The sequence below is a fragment of the Sciurus vulgaris genome (genome assembly GCF_902686455.1).
Source record: "Sciurus vulgaris genome assembly, chromosome: 2".
Lineage (NCBI taxonomy): Eukaryota > Metazoa > Chordata > Mammalia > Rodentia > Sciuridae > Sciurus > Sciurus vulgaris.
Window position 1 is genome coordinate 11,961,971 of NC_136462.1, and position 26,494 is coordinate 11,988,464.

The 26,494-nt window shown below is 43.8% G+C and overlaps 1 long non-coding RNA gene across 3 annotated transcripts in view; it reads right to left on the reverse strand.

The window, feature by feature from the left end:
* Positions 1-1,661: 1,661 nt before the first annotated feature.
* The window catches only part of LOC306654302, a 30,357-nt gene continuing 5,524 nt past the window's right edge, over positions 1,662-26,494 (reverse strand). Inside the window, exons 2-6 of one of the 3 annotated variants that reach the window (XR_013761931.1) lie at positions 25,111-25,281; positions 24,486-24,581; positions 4,920-5,093; positions 2,881-3,095; positions 1,662-2,243 (exon numbers count right to left, since the gene is read on the reverse strand). This is a non-coding gene — a long non-coding RNA (uncharacterized lncRNA). Of the gene's footprint in view, positions 2,244-2,880; positions 3,341-4,408; positions 4,493-4,919; positions 5,094-24,485; positions 24,582-25,110; positions 25,282-26,494 lie in introns of those variants that run through there. The other 2 variants (XR_013761932.1, XR_013761933.1) reach the window with 2 other exon arrangements.

Genomic DNA, 26,494 nt, shown 5'->3' on the forward strand with positions numbered 1-26,494 from the left:
TGTGAGGCTCTCTCATTGCCACCAGAATGGGACTGTCCCTGGTTAATAAGAACAGCGGCCCTGTGGGGAGGTGGCTCCAGTCAGCCCCTGGGTCCACAGGCGATGACCACAGAAAACAAAGAATGGAGCCTGGCCAAGGGAGCACCCGGCTGGGTGCTTTTCCCCTCCTGGACTGCAGCAGCTGGTGACCTGGCATTGCTGCCTCCCAGGCTTGTGATGGCCACAGTAGGCTTGGTGACACTGAGTGGGTGGCCTGGTAGGAGCCTGTGTGCAGGCCGCTTCCCTGTGGCCAGCATGTTGGTTGGCCTTCCAGAGTAGGACAGGCAGGGCCTGGGTGGGGCCTGGGGAGGGGACAGGGCTGCTGTGGTCCTCTGCTCTCCCTCTGCCCTGTCCTGAGCCCCGTGGACTGCTACCCGGCTGTGTCTGCAAGACAGAGTGAGTACAGGCATTGGGACTGCGGTCCCGTGGACTTGAGGCTGCTGGAACAGAGTGGCCCTCTAGGGTATCTGGTCTGGAGGACTTGAAATCTCTCATGAGTCTCAGAGGGACAGGAAGGGCCTCCGCAGTGCCAGGGAACAAGCTGGGACCCCGGAGCTGCAGGGGGCTTCCCCCAGTCATGCTACCTTGGTGTAGATATAGCACAGGTGGAAGGAACAGATGGCCCTGTCTCCTCCTCTGTCCCTCGGAGACGCTTCCTTCCTTGCTTCTTTACGTTTCTTGTGTGCATATGTAGGAATCTAGAACAACATGTCTTTCAGTTTTGTGGGGATTCTTAAAATCTTTGAGAGTCTCTGGCCGGTAGGCGCCAGGCCTGCGGTCACTTGGACCACTCTCTGCAGGTGCTTCCTCTGCAGTGTCTTCGCCAGTGAGGTCTGAGGTTGCCTCCATGACCCAGGCTGCAGGGAGGTGTGGTGTGATGCATTTTTGGGGACAGGGCCACCACGTGACAGGCTGGACACAGCTGCTCTGGGGCAGACAGGTGTGTGGCAGTCTCTGGTGGTGGGCGGCCAGCTGGCTCTCTGATGAGCTGAGTGCAGGGCTGTGCATGTGTGCGTGTGGTGTGTGTGTGTGTGTGTGTGTGTGTGCACGCGTGCGTGTGTGTGCACATGCGTCTGTGGGCCATCTGCCCATGCAACAAGCTCACTAAGGCTCCCCGCCCCCACTAGAAGTCTGTCAGGCCGGGTGTGGTGGTGACTGTGCTGCAGGCCAGCACCTCCTCTCTCGTGTAGGCAAATTACAGGATGTAAACCTGGATGCCAAGCTGATTTCTGTTACACCTCTCTCTGTCTGCAATGTCTGCCTTTCTGTATGGACACATGTGTCTGATAATGTTCCCATTCCCTTATATTTTAAGTTAAATGGTCAAAGAGCTTTATTTAATTGGTTTGAAGAGGAAAAAAAAAACACTTATATAAATGAAGTTCTCTTCATGTGTCAGAAACAATTATGAACTGATTCAAAGGCTTGTCAAGCTGGTATGGCAGGGCAATGTTTGAATAAGCATATTGGGTCTGGAGAACAGATGCAGCTTCAGGATTTCATCATTAGGTCCAACTCGGGAGCATCCGTTTTCTTACCTAGGATTACCCATATACAATACATTACGTTATCTCTACATTAAAAAAGTAGGCAAAGAGGAGAAGACCTGGGAAATGGCTAGTTGTTTAGCATCTTATATCGTTATAAGCATTTCAGGACAGACAATAAGAATATGCGAGTTAAATAGGTACAAGTAGGATGAAATTCCCACATAAAGGATGGATTAGGCGGGCTTCTGTAGAGACAGAATCGATAGGCTATGTAGGAGACACGCTCTGTGAGAGGGAGAATCAGCTCGCCTGATCCTGGCAGCTTGTCTGCGTGCTGCAGACCTTGGAATGTCATTAGCATGGCTCCAGGCCACCCCCAAGGCCTCAGCACCTGGAGCTGATGGTTAACTCTCAAGTCAAGGTTGACGTCCTACATCCCTGGTGTGTTGGGGGGGGGGGGGGGGGGGGGGGGGTGCTGGCATGTCTTGGGGTCTGAGGGCCATCAAGCCCTGAGTTCTGATGTCCAAGGCAGGAGACGGGCGTGAACAGCACTCGGGGACACGCCAACACACCTTGATTGGGTGGGGTCTACCTACACTGAGGATCGGTCTTCCCGGCCTCGTTCACTTCAACTCACATACTGACTCCTCTGGAAACATCCTCACTGACACACCCAAAATAATGCTTCTCCAGGTTTCTTGGTAGTTCTTAATCCTGTCAAAATGACACAGGAAATAACCATTACACATCCACTCATCGCCAACCTGGTACCCATATGAACCTCCCTAAACCACACTGCATTTCCGAATGAAGACGTGGGGAGAGCATCAGTTTACCTAACACAAGGCAAATAACCCGCGGGCAACCCACAAAACCAATCCCTTCCCCAGAAGAGGAGGTAAGGCCTTGAGTGATGTTGCTCCCCTCCACGTAGCCCATGATTTAAATAATACAATGTAAAATGATCAAGACTTAAATAATGAAAGTCAATGCGTTCTATGTTTAAAATGAAGGAATAAAAGAGAAATTAGAAACAAAGATATTGCTAAACACACACACACACACATGCATATTCTTAAGAAAATAGAAAGAGAATGTGCGTGACAATTCTAGATGTGTCTTTGTAACTGGTATTGGTAGCCATGTTCTTCTACAGCTTATTCTGTGTTATTTTTGCCTTCAGCAAGCACCTCAGCAGCACCTGGTGTTGTGACCCAAACCTTCATCCCTGAAGAGTCCGGGTCATTCCTGGCCTTGCTTGGGCAGGGTGGTTGTATTTTCCCATTGACCTTAGTCCCAGGGCATGGAGCACTAAGACATCTGGGGAATCTCCTTACAAACGCCCCTTTACCTCCATTACTAAGTGGTGGTCCAGTTTCTTCTTGGCAGCCAGGATCAACTACCCCATGCAGTATTATAATTTCCTCCTCAGTCAGTTGACACCGGGGTAGGAGAAGCCCAAATTAGCCAGGTGAAAGTCTAAAAGTCAAGTTCAATGGAATTGTTCTTGTGCTTCCTGGTAGAAACACTCCTCCTTTGGTAATGCAGACTTCTGGCCCAGCAGAGCTTAGAGTCATGAGAGTAGAAGCAAACATTTGTTAGTGCATGACCAGGGTAAGTTATGGAGTTTATTTTTACAGTAAATTATATGGGAAGCACTGTCAAATAATAATGCTAACTCTACCCGTGTTAAACCCATCATGAATGTATAATCCAGAAATCTTACCAAACGCCTATGAACCTGACCATACATTAGACTAGGTAAGATTTGCCAGCACAAACTGAAGAAATGGATGCGTTTCATAAAATTCCTAAAACAACAACAAGGGACAAAATATAATTAGAAACAAAGGAAATGCTTTGGCAGATTTTCATGCTAATTCTGCCAGTACTAAAAATTATATGTGATTTGAATGAATGCCATGTGATTGGTCCAAATCAAGTTCCCTATGATGGTCTATTCAATAAACAGTGAGATGCTCCTATTCTGGAAATAAAATTAGTATCTGAAAGCATGTAAATGGGCTAATCATGGCCTCATCAAAGGCCCAGATGGTGGCCTGACCCTCCCCATTGCTGCTAAAAGCTCTGCATTCCATGTCTCATTATTTTAAAACAGGCACGATAACCCAAACGATGGAAACACTGGAGCTGTGGCTGTCGGAGAATTGCCAAAAATGTTTGCAATTGAGAACAATCCATATTTGGTTCACCAAACCCAAACCCTGGAAAGGCAGCAAAAACTTTAAGGGGGGCCATGTCCACCACCTGATGGGACATTTGAACATCTACAAGGGTTCTTCATCCAGTCACCACCTTCAAACAGGGCCCAGCTGGCATTTCTAGTAGTTTGTAAACTGTGGGTTGGGATAAAAGCTTTTCTATATAGGAAATCCAATGCCATGATTATTGCCGGGAAGTTATTAGAAGGTGTATTTCCTTGATGAGACACCCCTGAAGAAATTTCCAGTGATAGAGAAATCCATCACCCTACACAAATTATAAGACAAATAAGGCATTGGTTTCAACATGGCTATCATCGTCCCTGCTGCTCGCAGTCTTCTGGAAAACTTGAAAGCACCAACAGCATTTTAAAAAGTGGCAAAGTGAACTGAATCCGTTGGGTGACCTTGTTATCTCTAATGGCAATCGGGTGAACTGTCACTGGAAAACATGACTTGACTTGTGACTTAAGTATAGTCACAGGAGGCTCATGCCCTTGCTAACAAAGCTGCGGCATCTCCTGCTTTCCTGAATTCAGATGTGTCTAAGCATCATCAGGCTCTGTGCATTGTGTGAGGGGGCTTCTTCATCAGGTAAAGAAAAGAAAGCTTCCAAGACCCACCCACTGGTGACAACCAGTGTTCACAGTCAGAGACCTGGAAACTGTGTCTTCTGAAACAACACCAAGGGACTTCAGTGGAAATGACCCAACCATGGTCTTCTCACCACTCGCAGTGAAGAACCAGAGCCTTGAGACTCACATTGACCTCTTCTCGTCTCCTACGTCCCCTTGTGACCATCAAGATAAACTAACCCAGAGAATTTCTTCCCTGCAGGAATATGGTTTCATAAGACGCAGGCAGTTTTCCTTCCTTGCTTGTTTTTGAAACTTGGGATTGAACCCAAGGGTTGCTTTATCACTGAGCTACATCCCAATCCCTTTATTTTTTGAAAGAGAGTCTTGCTGAGTGCTGAGGCTGGCCTCGAATTTGCCATCCTCCTGCTTCAGCATCCTGAAGCTGGAATTACAGGTGCCCCGCTGTGCCCGGCATGGCAGCTTTCTTACAGCTCCAGGGATCAGGCACATCATCAGGGCCAGGATGCTCTTGCCACGACTCTCTAAGGACAAAATGAAGGATAGAAACTGGTGAGGAGCCATCAGATTACCTGCCATGATTTGTGGCTCTTCCCTTTCCCCCTGTGATCGCTGAACTGCTACAGCGGCTCATCCTTATCACAGGGCAGAGACGTTGATGGTGATGCAGCGTCATCGTGTGAAAGACTGACGTTTGTCTCCAGGATGACCAACTGACTGTATCTCCCTCAGAGCGAAAGTGTCCTCTTAGGAAAAGAGAAACACACCTTTGAAAGGGTACTCAAGTCAATTAGCCCCTCCTACAAACAGTTCTTTCACACAGATAAACCCTTTGTCCTCAGAGCCAGCCCGGCCCCTGGTCGGTGCCAGTCTCCCTTCTTGGGCAGAAGCCCTAGGGAAAGCCTTGCCAGTGTGCTCACTCACCTCGTCTGCTTTCCTTCCCACCTTCACCAAGTCGAAGTCCTCCTGCCCAGCATCGGCCTCCACCCGCTCCTAACAGCACCACCACGCCTTTAACACAGGCCTTGGGGACAGGCAACATCCAAACCATAGACAGCACTCCATTCCTAGCCCCCAAAGGTGTGCGTCCATGTGTCAATGCACAATGCAGTCACTCCATCCCCAAGAGTCTCGAGGTCTTAACTGTTCCAATGTTGTTCCAAAGTCCAAGTCCAAAGTCTCATCTGAGACTCAAGGCAAGCTCAGCTGTGAGCCCCTCTAAAATCCGAAACAAGTCACATACTTCTGAGACACAATTGGGAACAGGCGCAGGGTGAACCTTCTCATTCCTAAGGGGAACTCGGGAATGGAAGGAGGAGTCAGTCCAAGCAAGACTGAAACTCAGCAGTTTAGAGGTTCAAGTTCAAGATTGGTGTTGCCAGTTGCCTGGCCCCTAGTAGAGAGTCACCATCATGGCAGGATGCATGTAAGTATGAATGATCACATCTGAAAGAGGGGGAGATGAGAGAGATGTTCCTCTCACAGGGTGCATACTGAAAACAGCATAGGTAGGTAGTCCATGGATCACTTTCTCTGTGGGCTGCACTAGAACAGGGACCTCTTTCTTTGTCATTCCACTGCTTGCCAAAGAAGACTCACACATCTCTTAGAAGAAGCTCCCCTTTCCCCACTGAGCAAGAGAATATGTCTTGGTCTCTGTCTCCTCAAACCCACCAGAACAATCAGGTCCCAAGCCTCTTTCCCTGTGTCCTCTTCTTCTCACTAGACATATGACCATGGATGTCATGGATGTCTCCAGAAAATCTTTTTTTTTTTTTTTCTTCACACCAGGAACCTTTTATTTTGTGCAGACGAATTCACGTCTGCACGGGGGAAGGGGAAAAAGAAAAGGAGAAAGATGGCGCAGCGGTTTCTCTGACATAGGAATTTCGTGGGCTGAGAGGAACCAATCGCGGAGAATTCTTACAGACTGACTGATGGACCAATGCATATTAGGACGTAATGCTGGAGGCAGGAAGATTACAGCAACGGAAGCCGGAAATTCCTGTAACGTGAGAGGCGGGGCAAACGCAGATTGACAGGTCGTTGGGAGGTGGGAAATTCTTGTCACGGGAGAGAAAGGTGGCTTTATATCTTACATTCCCCCATTTCATTTTATATAAAAAATAAAAAAAATCTTGCTCTCCAGTTCTTTTTGAAGCCTTCTCTCCTTCCTGCCTAGGTGACTAGGGTTGGTTTTGCAGATGAGATGTAAAAAGTCCATTCTCCTCCCAGGCTTCCAAAGGCAGATGATTTTCATCCAGAAAATCTTGACAAGGATTCCTCTGCTCTTGAAGAGGAAGGAAAACTCCTATGGAACCCACCTTTGGCTAAGTTCTCTCTGGAGGCCTCATGTACCTGACTTTTCTTCCCAGGGTCATTCCGTGGTCCTCCAGAGATAGCCTCAGGTCTGGTGCTCCTAATCTCTCCCATGACCTGGATTCATGCTCAGGCTCTGCCACACACCAGCTGTGTGGCCTGAGTAAAGTTGTCAAACCTCTCTGAGACACAATAACCTCATTGTGCATAACACAAGCTATGGCTTTTCCACTATAACAGAGCATGTGCCAACGTGAGAAACAATGCATGCTCCAGTTAAGAGCTGTCTGTGAGCCAGGCACCCTGGGCAGTGCTGTGCAAACATTTCCTCACTGAGTACTAAGAGTGGCATTTTATGCATCTGGTATGCAATTATGCAGCTATTATGCTCGTGAGGGAACTAAAACTCTGGGAGCTAGGGGTCTTGCTCATGCTCACATAGCTAACTGGCAGCTTAGCTGCTTTCATGGACCCTGCTCATTTCTCCAAGCTTACCACCTTGCCCTACCCTTCCTCCCAAAGGACCACACCGGAACCATGCAGAATAAAGTTTCTCCTTGAACCATGAAGAAACTTGGTGGCCCATGACTGAAGTTTAGGATATTTCCACAAGAAAAATATCCCACCACTCCATGGAGAAGGTGTTGATCTGCTAGACTTCATCCTGCCCCAAATGTTAACAGACTACAGCCCAGGGCAAAAACCATGCTCCCCAAACTCATTCATGGGAGAAAGGGAGGAGATGCTGAGGCTGGATACAATCCTGAGAGTCCAGGGACTGGAAATGGACTAAAGGAGCTGAGAGAACCACTGTGGTTTGAAGGCCCCACTCAAACTCATGATGAATTTCATTCTCATTGTGAGAAATTAACAGGTGGGACCTTGAAGAAGTGTTGAGACCATGAGGCTCTGTCTTCATGAATGAATTAATCCATTCCTGGATTAAAGTGATAATGGGCTATCTCAGAGGGGGTCTGTCATAGAAGCCAGGGAGATTCATCTCTTGGGTCGGCCTCTCTTGCCTTGTGATGACTTGAGTCTCTGCAGAGAGTCCCCATGAGTGAGAAAGCTCTCAACAGAAGTAGCTCCTTGATCTTGGACCTCCTAACCTCCAGGACTCTAAGCTGGACAAAACTCTATTCTTAATAAATTGCCCATTCTCTCAATGAAGTTGCAGAAATAGAAGCAAACTATGTAAGACATACACCTCAGAAGTTATCATTTTTCTTATAAGGATAATGTGTAATATAATTATTCAGGACTCTGGTTGGGACATACCCAATGCAAACTACCTGTAAATCAATCCCTAGGGTAGGACGAGAAAAAACGGCAGATAGAGGAACCTACCACATCAGAGCTGCTGCCAAAATAGGATTCCCACAAGGATTCTGTGGTGGCACACTGAGGTAGGAAGGCTGTGGGGAAACGCCAGCAGGCACCTCAGAGAGCTAGCAACCAGTGAAGACTACAAACACCAGCTCCTGGACCAGAAGAGAATTGAGACAAGCAATGGACTGGCAGTGCCAGGGCTGTGGTGAAGCCGCCCTCCAACAAGGCAAAGAAATGCTCCTGCAGGGGTTAGAAAGAAAGTGCTGCTGTCCAGCAAATGTCAACCTGAGCAGAAAATACACGCAGGTACTGTGAAGTGAGCCTGCACAGGTGGCAGCCCTGGGACTTTCCAGAGGACTTGGGGAAAGAGGGGAAGCAGCAAGTTTGGAGACTCTAGACTTCCCAAGGGCAGACTGGAAATTCCTGCAATTTGCCTTTGTTTTTTCATTTTTTGCTTTCTTTTTTAAAATTTTTATTCCATGTTGATATTCTTTCCTTGTGAGTACCGACGACCCAGTAGTCACGTAGGCTTTACTTTTTACCAGATCAGTGGGTTCCCAAGTCATAAGCCAAGCTGTGCGCATGAACGAGACTGTGACAGAGACTTGGAGAAGCTCTGGGCAGCAATGGGAGCCTTGGGTGCTGGTCTAAAATCCTCAGAGCAGAGAATAGAGAAGGGTGCTTTCATGAGAAACTGCTGGTCTGAACTCAGTTCACGGAGGTGGAACTGGGATAGATTAGGGTCCAGTAGAAAGTGGTGACCTTGAAGAATTCTACAACGGGACAGGTGTCACTTACCCCAGCCTACAAGGGCTTGGAGTATAGGCTGTTGCATCCCACACACCAAGGCTCTCAGGAAGAGTGGGCAGTGCAATCTGATGGTCCCTCTGTGTGGGTAAGAGGGCTGGCCAGCAGCCCTACCAGAGCTACACTGCTATCCTAGTCACAACCACAAAACCAAATTTGAGGGTGAATTCTACTATTAAATGGATGACCTTTCTCAAATAGTTGCTGCCAGGAAAGAAGGGGGCAGAGCTCAGAGTATGGACTTCCTGTGACAGTTGGCTGGTTTGGATCAGAACTGAGAACAAATCAATAACATGGTATTTGTATCATGTGAACATCTTCCTAGCTGGGAGATTCTAAAATTGAAACCCCAGAAAAAAATACATTTATCTTCAAAACTTCAGAAAGAAGAACATCAAATCTTTTTATGACTGTTGTTGCATTAGCTGCTTAGTGTAAACTGATTTATAGTGTCTTCTCACATTCTATGTTTTTCAGAGGGCTAATTTTACATATTTTATCAAGTACTTTGTTTCTCTCTCAATACTTTCTCATCCCCATTCCTTCCCCCTTTCTTCCATCCTACTTTATCTCCTGGTGGTTACTGTGTCCACTGTTAATGATGGTTACTCTCTCTTCTCAAAGTGGCACTGCTTGTTGAAATCAGAACTTTGATTATACTGATTGGATGTGTTTGAGCTAAGATATGCCCCAGTCCACTGCTTATTATAAAAGAAAGCTGCTCACTGAAAGACGCTCACATAAAAAAGGAAGAGGAATATATCACAATAGATGTGAAACTACGGAACCTCAAGAAGCATGAAGAAACAAGCCAGCAAGATGCCACCACAAGTTTATAACTCCCCAACAACTAAATCCAAAGATATGGAAGTAGATGAAATCTCATACAAAGAATTCAAAAAGTTGATTGTTAAAGTAATAAATAAATATATAACAAATCTAAGGAAAGACTAAGGGAGAAAATACAAGATGCAAAAAGATCACTTTAATAAAGAGATAGAGATTCTGGAAAAGAAAAAAACAGAAATCTTGGAAATAAAAGACTCATGAATCAAATAAAAAAATTCTGTTGAATATTACTTCAATAGATTAAATCAAGTAGAACACAGAATGTAGGAGCTGAAAGACAAGCCTTAAATATTCAGGAAGTGTGTTTTAAAAGGAAGAAATTATTTTACAAGAACATTAGGACAACATTCAGAGACCAAACATAAGACTTATGGTATAAAAAAAAGAGCAGAGAGAAAGCATTTGATGTTGATAACCTATTCAGTGACATAATAGCAGAAAAATTTTCCAACCTTGGGAATGAGATGGATATTCACATACAGAAAGCATTTTCAACTTCAAATAGACAAGACTAAAAAAGAACCTCTTCATGACATTTTATAATTAAATGCCAAGTCTAAAGAATAAGGCTAGAATTTAAAAGAATCAAGACAGAAAACAATAGGTCACAGTTAGAATTAAATCAGTCAGGATAACACCTGTTCTCTCAGAAGAAATCCTAAGATCTGGGAGGGCTTGGACAGATATCTTTCAAACCCTGAAAGAAAATATCATTCAACAAAATTGCTATACCCAACAAAGCTATCCTCAGAATAGAAGAAAAAAGTGTCTCCCAAGGTGAGCATAAACCAAAAGGATTCATGATTATTAAGACAGGATTTACAGCAATCTTTAAAAAAACATATTACACACAGAAGATAAAATAGACATCAAAGTTCAGGAAAGAATAAATATCATTAGAAGAGTAGTTAATCAAATGAAAGTTAGGATCAAATTAAGCATTAGAAGTACATCAAAATGTAGGAAATAATCCACACCAAGGCAAATTATAACGAAAATGCCTAACATTCAAAATAAAGATAGGATTTTGAAGGCCGTGAGAGAAAAGCATCAGATTACATATAGGGGGAGACCAATAAAGACAGCAGCCAACTTCTCAGCCCAGACTCTAAAAGCTAGAAGGACCTGGACCAACATATTTCAAGCTCTGAAAGAACATGGTTGCCAACCAAGAATCCTACACCCAGCAAAACTAACCTTCAGATTTGAAGATGAAATAAAATCCTTCCATGATAAACAAACATTAAAAGAACTTACAAATAGAAAGCCTGCACTACAGAATGTTCTCAACAAAATATTCCATGAGGAGGAAATGAAAAACAACAATGGAGGTCAGCAAAGGGAAGAACTACCTTAGAGAAAAAAACACTCAAAGGAGAAACCAAGCCAACTTCAAAATCAGAAATAAGCCAAATGACTGGGAATACAAATCATATCTCAATAATAACCCTGAACATTAATGGCCCTAAACTCATCAATCAAAAGACATAGACTGGCAGAATGGATTAAAAAGAAAGACCCAACAATATACTGCCTGCAAGAGACTCATCTCATAGAAAAAGACATCCACAGACTAAAGGTGAAAGGATGGGAAAAAACCTACCACGCACATGGACTCAGTAAAAAAGCGAGGGTTTCCATCCTTGTATCAGATAAAGTGGACTTCAAGCCAAAGTTAGTCAGAAGGAATAAAGAAGGACATTTCATACTGCTTAAGGGAACCATAAATCAGGAAGACATAATGATAGTAAATATTTATGCCCCAAACAGTGGTGCATCCCTGTGCATCAAACAAATCCTTCTAAATTTCAAGAATCACATACACCACAATACAATAATTCTGGGTGACTTTAACGCACTGCTGTCACCACTAGATAGATCTTCCAAACAAAATCCAACCAAAGAAACCATAGAACTCAATAACACAATCAATAACTTAGACTTAATAGACATATATAGAATATTCCATCCATCAATGAGTGGATTTACTATCTTCGCAGCAGCACATGGAACCTTCTTGAAAATAGACCATATGTTATGCCACAAAGCAGCCCTTAGGAAATGCAAAAAAATTGAGATACTGCCTTGTGTTCTATCAGATCATAATGGACTGAGAGTAGAAATCAATGACAAAATAAAAAACAGAAATTACTCCAACACCTGGAGACTAAATAATATGCTATTGAATGTAACATGGATAACAGAAACATCAGGGAGGATATTAAAAAATTCTTAGAGGTCAATGAGAACAACGATACAACATATCAAAATCTCTGGGACACTATAAAAGCAGTACTAAGAGGAAAATTCATTGCATGGAGCGCATTCCGAAAGGAGTGAAAAGTCAACAACTAAATGACCTAACATTACAGCTCAAAGTCCTAGAAAAAGAAGAACAGAATAACAGCAAAAGTAGTAGAAGACAGGAAATAATTAAAATCAGAGCTGAAATCAATGAAATTGAAACAAAAGAAACTATTCAAAAAATTGACAAAACAAAAAGTTGGTTCTTTGAGGAAGTAAACAAAATAGACAAACCCTTAGCCAAACTAACAAAGAGAAGGAGAGAGAAGACTCAAATTACTAAAATATATGATGCAAAAGGAAATATCATGACAGACACCACTGAGATATAGAACATAATGAGAAGCTACTTCGAAAATCTGTATTCCAACAAAATAGAAAGTACCAAAGACGTTGACAAATTTCTAGAGACATATGCTCTTCCCAAACTGAACCAGGAGGACATACACAATTTAAACAGATCTATATCAAGCAATGAAATAGAAGAAGCCATTAAAAATCTACCATCCAAGAAAAGCCCAGGACCAGACGGATTCTCAGCCGAGTTCTACAAGACCTTCAAAGAAGAACTCATTCCAATACTTCTCAAAGTATTCCAGGAAATAGAAAAGGAGGGTACCCTACTGAACTCATTCTATGACGCTAATATCACCCTCATACCCAAACCAGGCAAAGACACATCAAGGAAAGAAAATTTTAGACCAATATCCTTGATGAATATAGATGCAAAGATCCTTAACAAAATATTGGCAAACCGTATCCAAAACATATTAAGAAAACTGTGCACCACGATCGAGTGGGGTTCATCCCTGGAATGCAAGGATGGTTCAACATTCATAAATCAATAAACGTAATCCATCATGTCAATAGACTTAAGGATAAGAACCATATGGTTATTTCAATTGACACAGAAAAAGCATTTGACAAAATACAACAACACCCTTTCATGCTCAAAACACTTCAAAAAATAGGGATAGTAGGAACATACCTCAACATTATAAAGGCTATTTTATGCTAAGCCCATGGCCAACATCATTCTTAATGGAGAAAAACTGAAACCATTCCCTTTAAAACAAGAACAAGACAGGGATGTTTTTTCTCCACTTCTGTTCAACATTGTCCTTGAAACTCTAGCCAGAGCAATTAGGCAGACCAAAGAAATTAAAAGGATATGAATAGGAAAAGAGGAACTTAAGCTGTAACTATTTGCAGATGACATGATTCTATATTTAGAGGATCCAAAAACCTCCTCCAGAAAACTTCTAGACCTCATCAATGAATTCAGTAAAATAGCAGGCTATAAAATCAACACGCATAAATCTAAAGCATTTTTATACGCAAGTGATGAAACAACTGAAAGGGAAATGAGGAAAACAACTCCATTTGCAACAGCCTCAAAAAAAATAAAATACTTGGGAATCAATCTCACAAAAGAGGTAAAAGATCTCTACAATGAAAACTACAAAACATTGAAGAAAGAAATTGAGGAAGACCTTAGAAGATGGAAAGGTCTCCCATGTTCTTGGATAGGCAGAATTAATATTGTCAAAATGGCCATACTACCAAAAGTGCTATACAGATTCAATGCAATTCCAATTAAAATCCCAATGACGTACCTTACAGAAATAGAGCAAGCAATCATGAAATTCATCTGGAAGAATAAGAAACCCAGAATAGCTAAAGCAATCCTTAGCACGAAGAATGAAACAGGGGGTATAGCAAAACCAGAACTTCAACTATACTACAAAGCAATAGTAACAAAAATATCATGGTATTGGCACCAAAATAGACAGGGAGATCAATGGTATAGAATAGAGGACATGGACACAAACCGAAATAAATACAATTTTCTCATACTAGACAAAGGTGCCAAAAATATGCAATGGAGAAAGGATAGCCTCTTCAACAAATGGTGCTGGGAAAACTGGAAATCCATATGCAACAGAATGAAACTAAACCCCTATCTCTCACCCTGCACAAAACTCAACTCACAATGGATCAAAGACCTTGAAATCAGACCAGAGACCCTGCATCTTATAGAAGAAAAAGTAGGTCCAAATCTTCACCTTGTTGGCTTAGGATCAGACTTCCTTAACAGGACTCCCATAGCACAAGAAATAAAAGCAAGAGTCAATAACTGGGATAGATTCAAACTAAATAGCTTTCTCTCAGCAAAGGAAACTATCAGCAATGGGAAGAGAGAGCCTACAGAGTGGGAGAATGTCTTTGCCACTCATACTTCAGATAGAGCACTAATTTCCAGAATATATAAAGAACTCAAAAAACTCTACACCAAGAATACAAATAATCCAATCAACAAATGGGCTAAGGAAATGAACAGACACTTCACAGAAAAAAATCTACAATCAACAAACATATGAAAAAATGTTCACCATCTTTAGTAATAAGAGAAATGCAAATCAAAACTACACTAAGATTCCATCTTACCCCAATTAGAATGGCGATTATCAGGAATACAAGCAACAATAGGTGTTGGAGAAGATGAGGGGAGAAAGGTACACTCATACATTGCTGGTGGGGTTGCAAATTAGTGCAGCCACTCTGGAAAGCAGTGTGGAGAATCCTCAGAAAACTTGGAATAGACCCTCCATTTGACCCAGCTATCCCACTCCTCGGCCTATACCCAAAGGACTTAAAATCAGCATACTACAGAGATACAGCCACATCAATGTTCATAGCTGCTCAATTCACTATAGCCAGACTGTGGAACCAACCTCGATGTCCTTCAATTGATGAATGGATAAAGAAACTGTGGTATATATATATATATATACAATGGAATATTACTCAGCTATAAAGAATAATAAAATGATGGCATTTGCCGGCAAATGGATGAAATTGGAGAATATCATGTTAAGTGAGATAAGCCAATCTCAGAAATCCAAAGGACGAATGATCTCACTGATAAGTGGATGATGACACATAATGGGGGATGGGGGGGGCAAGAATGGAGGAAGGAGGGAGTATACAGAGGGAAAAGAGAGGTGGGAGGGGTGTGGGGGAAGGGAAAAAATAACGGAATGAATCAAAAATCATTATTCTATGTAAAAGTATGAATATGCAAATGGTATGCTGTTACTCCATGTACAAACAGAAACAACATGTATCCCATTTGTTTACAATAAAAATAAATTTTAAAAAATTAAATAAGAAAAAATGTAGGAAATAATGTGTACCTCTCTATAATAACACTCAAAGTAAATGGTTTCAACTCTCTAAGACATAGTTTGACAGATTCAATTTAAAAAGAAGATTGAACTACATGCCACCTTAAAGAGTTAAACCTCACAGGCAAAGATATCCACAGGTTGAGAGAAATAATGGAAAGTTATATTCCATGTAAATAGATCCTAAAAGCAAGTCGGAATTACTACTGTCATATCCATCAAAACAAACTCCAAGCCAAAATTAATCATGAGGAAAAAAAAATTACTACATACTGGCAAAGGAAACAACAATCCAACAAGAAGATTTAGTAATTGTAAGTATTTATTCCCCCAACATTAGTGTACCTATGTACATAAAACTAACACAACTTGCTGAGCATGGTGGCACACACCTGTAATCCCAGTGGCATGGGAGACTGAACAGGAGGATCTCAAGTTCAAAGCCAGCCTCAGTAATAGTGAGGCACTAAGCAACTTAGTGAGACCCTGTCTCTAAATAAAATACAAAATAGGGCTGGGGATGTGGCTCAGTGATTGAGTGCCCCTGAGTTCAATCCCCAGTATCCCCCCCCCCACAAAAAAAACTAACACAATTTGATGTAAAGCCTCAGGTGGATACTAATACAATAATAGTAACTAATTTCAACATACCATACTTACCAATAGACATTAGAGTATTTCATCCAATAGAAGCTGAATACACTTTCTTATAAGATTCTCATGGAACTCTCTCCCAAATTGACTGTATTTGATCCACAAAGAAAATCAGAGTAAATATTTTAAGGTCAATGTAATCCCTTGCATCTTATCAGAACATAATGGAATGAAATTAGAAATCAACAACAAAAAGTATTACAGAAATTACATAAACACATGGAGGTTAACAATAACTTTAAATGTTTAATGGGTCATAGAAGAAATCAGGGGAGAAATTTAAAAATCCTTAGAATCAAGTAAGAATAGAGAGAAAGTATACTATAATCTCTGGGGACACTATGAAGGCAGTTCTAAGAGGAAATTTTATAGCTGTGAGTACCTAGTAAAAATAATATTGACTGATTTCAACACACCTTACTCACCAATAGATAGGCTAACCAGATGTAAAATAAGCAAATATGCTTCAGACCTAAAAAATACTAATAATCAAAAGGATTTAACAGCCATTTTCTAATTTAAGAAATTAGAAAGATTCCAAATACCATTCCAAATATATGTTTTAAACCCTAGAAAAACAAGAATAAACCAATTCCAAAACCAATAGAAATAAGGAAATAATTAAGATCAGAGCCAAAATCAAAAGAGAGTAAAAGGATCAATATAACAAAAAGTTTGTTCTTTGAAAGATAAACATTACTGATAAACTCTTAGCCAATCTAACCAAAATAAAGAGAAGACCCAAATTCCTACAATTGGAGTTGAAAAAGGAGATACCACGACAGACATCTCTGAAATACAGAGAACCATCAGGGACTACTTTGAAAACCCATATCATCCAACAAATTGGAAAATCTAGTCAAAACAAATAAATTTCCAGATACATATAACCTACTAAAATTGAACCAAAAGGACAGAAATTTTAAACAGACCATTCATAAGCAACGAGATTGAAGCAGAAAATAAAAGTCTTCCAACAAAGAAAGACCCAAGATCATATGGATTCCCTGTTGAATTCTACCAAATCTTTGAAGGAATAATGCCAATACTTCTCAAATTAGTACATGAAATAGAAATAGAGGGAGCACTTCCACATTCGTTGTATGAAGCCAGTATCACCCTGATATCAAAACCAGATAAGAACACATCGAGGAAAGAAAACTACGGACCAATATCCCTGATGAACTTAGATGCAAAATCCTTAATAAAATATTAGCAAATCCTACTCAACAACACAGTAAGAAGATTGTACATCATGATCGAGTTGGTCTCACTCCAGGGATGCAAGACACAAATCAACAAATGTAATTCACCACATAAGTAGAATCAAGGACAAAAATCACATGATCATTTCAATAGATGCAGAATAAGCCTTGACAAGATTTAGCACCCATTCATGATGAAAAAAAAAAAAAAAAAACTGGAGAAACTAAGAATAAGTAGAACTTACACTAACATAAACTCTATGTATGAGAAACCCAAAGCCAACATCATCCCAAATAGGGAAAAACTAAAATTGTTTCCTGGAAAATCAAGAACAATACAAGATTACTAACTCTCATTCAATATAGTACTTGAATTTTAGCCAGAGCAATTAATCAAAAGAAAAAAAATAAAAAGGGTATAAACAGGAAAGAAGTCAAATTGTCCCTGTTTGTACATAATATGATCCTCTACTTATAATATCCCAAAAGCTCCATCAGAAGACTCACGCAACTGATAAATTCAGTAAACTAATAGGATATGACATAGAAAAGTCAGCCATCTTCTATACACCAATAATGAATCCGCCAAGAAAGAAATATGGAAAGCAATTCCGTTCACAAGAGCCTCAAAACAATAAAGAACCAGGCATGGTGGTACATGTTATTAAGCCTGGTTACTCAGGAACGGAGGCAGGAGGATTGCAAGTTCAAGGCCAACCTCAGCAATTTAGCAAGAGCCTCAACAATTTAGCAAGAATATGTCTCAAAATAAGAAATAAATAAAAAGTACTGGGGGTGTAGCTCAATGGTAAAGAACTCCTGTATTCAATTTCTAGTACCAAAATAAAATAATTAATTAATTAATTATAATACCTATTGAAAAAAGAAATACAAAAAGACACTAGAAGACGGAAAGGCCTCCCAAGTTCATGGATGGGCAGAATTAATATTATCCAAATGCTTATAGTACTAAAAGCAATCTAAAGTCAATATAATGCACATTAAACACCAATGACATTCTTCACAGATCTAGAAAAAAAAGTCTTAAAATTTATAAAAGACAGAATAACCAAAGCAAGGCAAAGCAAAAACAGCAATCTTGGAGGCACCACAGTAATCAGTTCCAAACTACACTACAAAGCCATAGTAACAAAACAGTATGGTATTATCACATAAACAGACACGTATACCAACTGGGTAGAGAAAGCATAGAGACAAACACACACATCTACAGTCTTCTGATCCTTGATGTGCTCAAAATATATGCTGGCAAAATGAAAACCTTTTAAATAAATGGCACTGGGCAAAACTGTACTCTATGTGTAGAAGAATGAAACCCAATCTCCGTCCATCACCCCACCCAAAAATCAACTGAAAATGGATCAAAAAATCTAAGAATTAGACCAGAAGCACTGCAATCACCAGAAGAAAACACAGGAGAAATACTCCAACATTGTAGGTGCAGGCAACTGCTTTCTGACCAGGACCCCTAAAGCTCAGGAAATAATGCCAAGAATCAATAAATGGGGTGGCATCAAATTAAAACGATTCTGCACAGCAAAAGAAGCAATTAATGGTATAAAGAGAGAGCTAACAGAAGGGAAGAACGTCTTTGCTGTGTACTCTCCTGGCAGAGGATTAATATCCAGAATATGTAAAGAACTCAATTAACACACATACACAAACAAAACCAATTACTAAATGGGCAAAAAAACTATGAATCAAACAACATTACCCTATGTACATGTATGATTACACAAGTGGTACGCCTTTACTCCATGTACAAACAGAGAAACATGTATCCCTTTATTTACAATAAAAAAATACAAAAAAAACTATTAGACAGTTTTCAGAAGAAGAAATACCAGTGACAAAAAATATATTTAAAAAGTGAAATATGTTTAAAAATTGTTCAGTGTCTTTAGCAATCATGGAAATGCAAATCAAAACTACACTGAGATTTCACCTCACTCCAGTGAGAATGGCAATCATCACCAATACAAATGACTGATATGATCCTACAATATGTATAATCAGAAAAGTTTTTCTGATTATACATATTGTATGAATGATCTATACATATTGTATGAATAGAATGTATAAATGCATTCTATTGTCATGTACAACTAATTAGAACAAATGAAAAATAATTAAAAAGAAGAATACAGAGGGCTGGGATTGGGACTCAGTGGTAGAGCGCTTGCCTAGCAGGCGTGAGGCACTAAGTTCAATTCTCAGCACCACATATAAATCAATGAATAAAACAAAGGTCTATCAACATCTAAAAAATAATTTTAAAAAGAATATAAATGATAATAAATGCTGGAGAGGATGTGGGGGAAAAGGGACTCATATACTCTTGATGGGATTATAAATTAATGACCACTATGGACGTTCCTTAAAAGACTAGGCATAGAACCACCACATGACCCGGCTACAACACACCTTAGTATTTATCCTAAAGACCTAAGTCACCTGCCAGAGGGGTACATACGTACCCATGTGTACAGCAGCACAATTCATAATAGCCAAATTCTGGAACCAACCTCAGTGTCCATTGGCAGGTGAATAGAGAGAGAATATATAGTTTATATACACAATGGAGTTTTATTCGGTCATACAGAAGAATGAAATTCTGTCATCTGCAGGAAAATGGGTGGAACTGAAGATCCCTGTGTTGGGTGAAATCAGCCAGACTCAGAAAGCTAAGGGTCAGATGTGTTTTTTTCTCATGTGGAAACTAGAGAGAAAAGGGGAGGGGAAGGATCCCACGAGAACAGATGAGAGACAAGTAGAGGAAGGGGCTGCGGGGAGGGGAGGAGGAAAGGGAAAGGGAGAGAGTGAAGAGTGGAATTGATCGAATCCTGTTTCGTGCATGTACAAATAAGTCTGGTGAATCCCACAGCTGCATATAATTACAATGCACCAAATAAAAAATCTGAACTATCCAGAGGGGATCATGAGCTCCTGGAGAACCAGCAGGGACCAGTCAGAGGTGAGCAGCGGTCTGCACAGCTTGGTTGTGTGAAGACGACCACGCCTCCCTGGGAAGACAGCCATAGCTTCAGCTTTGCTTGGCTCCTGTGCTCTTTTTACACCTTTTCAGGCAAAGAAGAAAACTGGAGGAGTCACACGTCCTGGTTTCCGAACTTACTTCACAGTTCCCGCAATGCTAACAGTGTGCTGCCGGCTGGAAGGCAGATGCTCGGGACCACGGGCAAGGCAGGGGTCCCAGAGGTCAGGGGAGCTGGTCAAGCGGGCCGAGAACATCCAGCAGAGAAAGGACTACTTTTTCATCCAGTTCCACGGGGAAAACTGAATATTTTGCAAGCAATTAATGAAGCTGGACTCATACCACCTATGAAAAGGAGCTCACAATGGATTGGAGGTCTAAATAAGAGAATTCAGGCTATAAAACTCTTAGAAGAAAACAGGGAAAAGCTTCATGGCTTTGAATTTGGCAATGATTTCATGGATATGACACTGAAGATGGGCAACCAACACAAAAATAGGCAAATGGGACTTCATGAAAAAAAAAATCAAATTTGTGCATCAGAAATCACTAACAATAGAGTAAAGACACCCATAGAATATGAGAAAATATAATCAGATTGGATATTGGATAAGGGACTAACATCCAAAAAATATAGAGAACACCTAAACCTCAACTACCACACAACAAAGAAAGTTGTTAAGTAATGAACTCATGGCTTGAATAGACATCCCCAAAGGAGATGCACAATGTCCTGTAAACACATGAAGAGACGCTCAATAGCATTGATTATTAGGGAAACAAAAATCAAAATTCACATCATACAGCTTCACACATATCATGATAATAATTATTTTAAAAAGTTACAATAGCCAGGCACAGTGGTGCACCCCTGCAATTCCAGTTACTCAGGAGGCCGATGCAGGAGGATCACAAATTCAAGGCCAACCTGGGCAAGTTAGTGACCATGTCTAAAACATAAAGAAGTGAAGTAAGGGCTGACGATGAAGCTCAGGGGCAGAGAACAGGCCCTGGGTTCCACCCTGATAAGGCAAAAGAGAAGAGAACATGTGTTGTTGAGGCTATAGAGAAATTGGAACCCTTTTCACCTCACTGGGAACATCAGATGGTATAGGCACTGTGAGAAACAATACAGCAATTCCTCAAAAAATTATAAATAATTATTATAATGCAATTCCATTTCTTCAATATACCTAAAAAATTTTTAATAGCTCTAAAGCAGACATTGGCACACCCCTGTTCTGTGTTGTTCAGCTTTTGGTCACTGTAACCAAAAGCCCTGACAAGAACAACTTAGCAAAGGAAAGGTGTATCTGGGCACCTAGTGTCCGAGGTTCAGTCCACGGTCCGCTGGCTCCATTGTGCTGAGGTGAGGCAAGACACTGTGGCAGAAGGGCTGGCGGAGGAACCCTGCTCAGCTCCAGACGGCCGGGAGGGGTGCTGTGGGTGCTGGACGGGACATGTAAGCCCGAGGACGTGCCCCACCTGCCGACAGCCACCACCCAGCTTTCTCTTCGGATGCTGGCCATTGTACTGATTAACCCCCTGATTAGGTCACAGCTTTCATAGTCCAATCATTCCACTCTCAACACTCCTACTCGGTCACGTGAACACCTCATACCCAAACCTCACATTTAAAACGCGCGAACTTCCAAGCACCCTTTGATGCACAGACCCACAGGCGAAAGGCTTGACGCGTAGGAAGGAAAACCATTCATTCATGAAAAACAATGGCTGTTTTGAGACCCGTGAGAGCGTCCGTGAACCGTGAGGACGTCAGGTCAAGTGAAAGGACCCAGCTGTAAAAGCACAAAACCATATGATTCCACGTACGTAGTACAAGAGCCAAGTTCAGACAGAGAGAGCCAGGGAGGCAGCCAGGGAAGAGGGTAGAGGAGGTGACCGGGGCTGCCAGGACGGGTGGTCACAAAGGCTCCACACAAGGAACCCGCTCAAGCCCCCAACGCTCTGTAACAAAGATGGAGGTGGCCACGGTAATGTCATGTGTGCTCTAGCACAATAAAAAATGCCAAACGTGTCCTCTGTCCAGCCAGCTCTTCAAACACATCCTGAGGAATAAAGACGAGAAATCAATACTTTCAGGGGACAGTGACTCCCCCAGCTTACAGACCCATCCAGCTGGGCCTAGAAGGCAGGGCTTCTCCCTGGTGGCCTGGCCACCCCGCGGCTCATACCGCCCAGTCCATGCAGTGCCTACACACGCTGCCAGCCGTAGCTGCGCTACATCAAAGGCCCGCCCCCTCCAGCTGACAGCAGAGTCACCTGGCTCTGGGGGCTCCAGGGCAGGTTCCCTCTGCAGGCAGGGAGCCAGCTCTGCTCTGCACAGATCACAGGGGGACACAAAGCAGGCGCCCAGCTCAGCCAGGGACATCAGAGCAACGGCCTTCCCAGGCCCTCGCGCTCGGCAGAGTGAGAGATGAAGGAGTGAGCGATGGCCGCTGGGAGGACGGCCCTGCCTTGAGGGGCCATCTGAGCCCCTTCACAGGGCGAGGACCACACCACGCTGCTCCTGGGGCCGCGGGGGAGTGAGTCAGAAGTGGGAGCTTCAGGTACGCGTCCCCCCCACCAGGATCCCACTCGACAGGCTCCACAAACCCGGGAGCAGGCCTCCTGCCACCACAGACACACCACGTGTTCCATCTGGGGACAGAAGGAGGCCCTGTCTCACCCTGGGAGCACACTGCTCTGCTGTGGTGGACGTCGGTCAGTGGGCAATACAGACTCCTCCAGAGCCCTGAGACTCCATCTTCAAGTGGCCACACCAACCTCCCACACCCACCACCCTGCAGGGCTGAGGACTCTTGCTGTCCTCCCAGGCTGATGTCCACAGGCTGCTCGGCCAGTCAAGCACACAGCCAGACACATGGCCAGGGCAGCTTCTGTGTGGAACTGAAGCCACTTGGTGGCTCCTGAGCACAGGAGTCAGAGGAAACTGCCCTCCCCAGCTCCCTGCCCAGCAAGGACACAAGTGGCCAAGAGAGCAGGTGACTATTGCAGAGTCATGGAGGACAGGTGGCCTAGGTCAGTGTCCTCAACTACTCTATGTCCCATTGTCCCCAGGTTAAACATGGGTCTTGCTATCTACTCTCCAGTCCTCCGTGAGGATTCAGTGAAGTGGCGTCCTCTGAAGGCCCCTGTCCTGGCTGTGCTCAACGGGACGGCCCCCTGGGGCCCGTGCTGGAGGGTGTGAGGCTGGCTCAGCGGGCAGGCGGGTGGGCGGGTTCCCACAGACATCAGCCGCGTGCTCCCACACACTGATCAGAAACAAAGCTGCCGTTTCTGCTCCTTTCATGCATTTGTCCTTTTCCTCGAGTACGTGTCCCTTGGCTGGACACAGGGGCTGGTCTTTCGAGCTCAGAGGTGCCGATGGTGGCCCTCAGGTGCCGGGAGTGCTCTGTCAGCCACTGTTGGCCTCACAGCTGTGACGGGGGCTGTGGCGTCAGGAAGGCCCCCAGGAACCAGAGGGAGACCACCCGGGCAGGGACGGAGCAGACAGAGCAGGGAGGGGTGCACACGGGGACCGCAGAGAGCTTCAGGAGGTGCTGGGCAGGCGCCAGGTGGGAGACCAACGCAGACGCAGAGGGCAGGGCCCGAAGGACACTTTGACGCAGGTGCGGAGTCACTGGGGAGAAACAGCAGGGCGAGTCCACAGCCTCCCCGTGGCTCCGCGGGCTCTGCCCAGTAAGGCCTTCTCCACCAGCCTCCTGAGCTGACTTGGGCAGTGCTCGGGGCCTCTCCGCCTGGCTCAGCATCCCAGGTCCACCCAGGAGAAACCGAGGCACACACAGCAGCAGGACCCACGGGCAGAGCTGGATCTGAGCCCAGGTGACCGAGCCTTGGCCACGCTGCCGGGAGACTCGGGGAGGTGAACCGCCTGGCTCTGCCACCCCCAGCACACAGTGGGCCCACAGGCTGAGCGCTGGGTGGGAGCTGACCTGGCGACCTTCCCTCCTGTGGCCCCTCCACACGTGGACTGGCTCGGCCGCCTGTCTTTGCTGGTCTCTGCCCTGCAGAGGCTGGAGGAGGAGGCCTGGGCAGCCCCTGCCCTCTTCTGCAGCTGGGCCTCTGCCTCCATCTCCTCACCCAGCTCCTTCGGGAATCCAGCCCAAGCCAGGGACCCAGTCAGGGGCTTCTGCACTGCATGCCCCCACCTCCCTCAGGGAGAAAGGGGGCCCTTGTAGCTCAGCCCAGCAAGCTGGTTCCCCAAAATTCCTGAGGACGGTCCAGGGTCCTCTCCCCACTGCTCACCAGCCCCACCCTCCTGCCCCAGGGGCCTCTGCCCTTGATCTCCAGGTCCCACAGGGAGCGGTGTGTTCATTAACTCCTCAGGCGACCTGGCTGCCCTTTCAGCCCCCTCCTCGCTCATTCTTATCTGGGTTCATGGCCCCACCCTTCCCCCATTGGTGCCTCACTGCTTCCCTGGCCTGTGTCCCCAGCTCCACAGCTCACCTGATGTGACGAGTGGTTGTTTTCCAGCAGGAGACATAGTGTGTACAAGAGCCAGCAATGCCAGGCAGAGAGCTCTGTGGAGTTCAGCTGGGATTCCTGATGGAGGGTTTGGAGTCATGGGAGAGAGATGGTCAGGGCGGATACCAGCAAGGCCAGGGAAAGCCAGAGGGTCAAACAAGCAGAAGAGCTCAGGAGTCAACACCCGAGGAGGGACCACAGTGTGTGCAGTGTCTACAGCTAAAGGTCAAGTCAAATAAACCTTGCTCCGGTCACTGGGTGGACCAAACACTAAAACATAAAAATCAAATGTGCTAAAGAATGCATGTGTTGATCAGTTTTGTGATTTTCAGAGGGATAAGCCCTTTCTAAACAAGACAAAAAATAACCTAGAAATCATAAAAGCAACAATTGATATATTTGACTTATAGAAAACAGAATAGGAAAAATGTGCCACCAAGAAGAAATAACAGTTACAAATATGTGCGCACGCAGCAGCAGAGGTCCTGAGTGTGAGAAGTAAACAGGTTCCGTGGAGTGGACAGACGGTGAAGCAATGGCAGTGGGAGACTCATCACTCCCACTTTCAATAATCAATAGAGCAACCAGACACAAGATCAATACCCACCCTAAGGCTGCACATCACTGAGGAGCAATAGGACCCCGAGATACATGCAGATCGCTCCACTCAGCAGTAGCCTCCACACCTTGCTCTAAAGTCAGGTGGACCACGGAGCATGGCCGGCGGTCATGAAACACGTCTTCACAAGCGTCAACAGGTGGAAATCATAAACGGTCTCTGCAAATCACAATGGATAGAACTAAAACTCAGTAGCAGAAGGAACCCTGGGAAATGAAACAACATTCTCTTGAAGAACTAATGGTCTAAGAAAAACACCACGCAGAGAATGAGATGATGTCTTGAGAAAATGGAAATGTATCTTCAGTATGACGTAGCCCAACTCATTGGATGCAGCAAAAATAGTGCTAAGAGGGAGATTTCTCAAACACTTGTTCTCAAAGCAGCCACCTAATGTTCTGCCTTTACAAACTAGAACAAAGAGGACAGAAGGAATGAAATTAAAGATCAGAGCAGAGATCTACAAAATAGATGGTTATTTAAAGAAATGGAGAACATCATTCGTACAAGATATCAGAATAACAGTAGAGAAAATCAACAAAACCAAGAGTCATTCTTTACAAAGAAAATTGACAATTGAGTCAGAAAAAAGAGAGAAGAATTTATACCAATTCTCTTCAAACTCTTCCAAAAATCTGGAGAGTTGGGTACACTAACTTATTCTGTGGAGCCCTAACCACCCTGACGGCAAAGACAAAGACAAAAGAAAACTGAAACAAGTGTCCCCATGAACATTAGGACAAAATACTATCAAAGAGGGTTCAGTTGCACATTGAGAGGAGTACACACCATGACCCGGGTTATGGTATGGATGTGAGGGGTTCCCCAAAAGCTCATGTGAGAGGCAGAGCAAGAAAGCTTAGAGGTGAAGCAATTGGGTTATGAGACCCTGGACCCACTTGGTGCATTGATCCCAATGGGATTAGGGATTACCTGGGTGGTAACTGTGGGCAGGTGGGTGTGGCTGGAGGAACTGGGTTGCTGGGGCCACGCCTTTGGGGTGCATATTTTGACCTGGAGAGTGGAGTTGTGTCTGTCTGTCTGTCCACCCCACTCCCTCCCTCTCTCTCACACACCCCTTTCTTGTGGTGTCATGGCAACAATGGAGTCAGCTTTCTATGGACTGAGAACTCTGAAACCATGAGCCATAAAATAGACTTTTCCTCCTGTAATCGTTCTTGTCAGGTCTTTTGGTCACAGCAGCAAAAACAGGTGACCAAACAGCAAGTAAGGTTTGTACCTAGAACCTGGGCTTTGCTTAACATGTAAAAATCAGCCAATGTAGAAGACCATATGAACAGACTGAAGGGGGGAAAACTGCAAACGACCCACCAGGTGTGGTGACACAGGCCTGGAATCCCACCTACTTAGG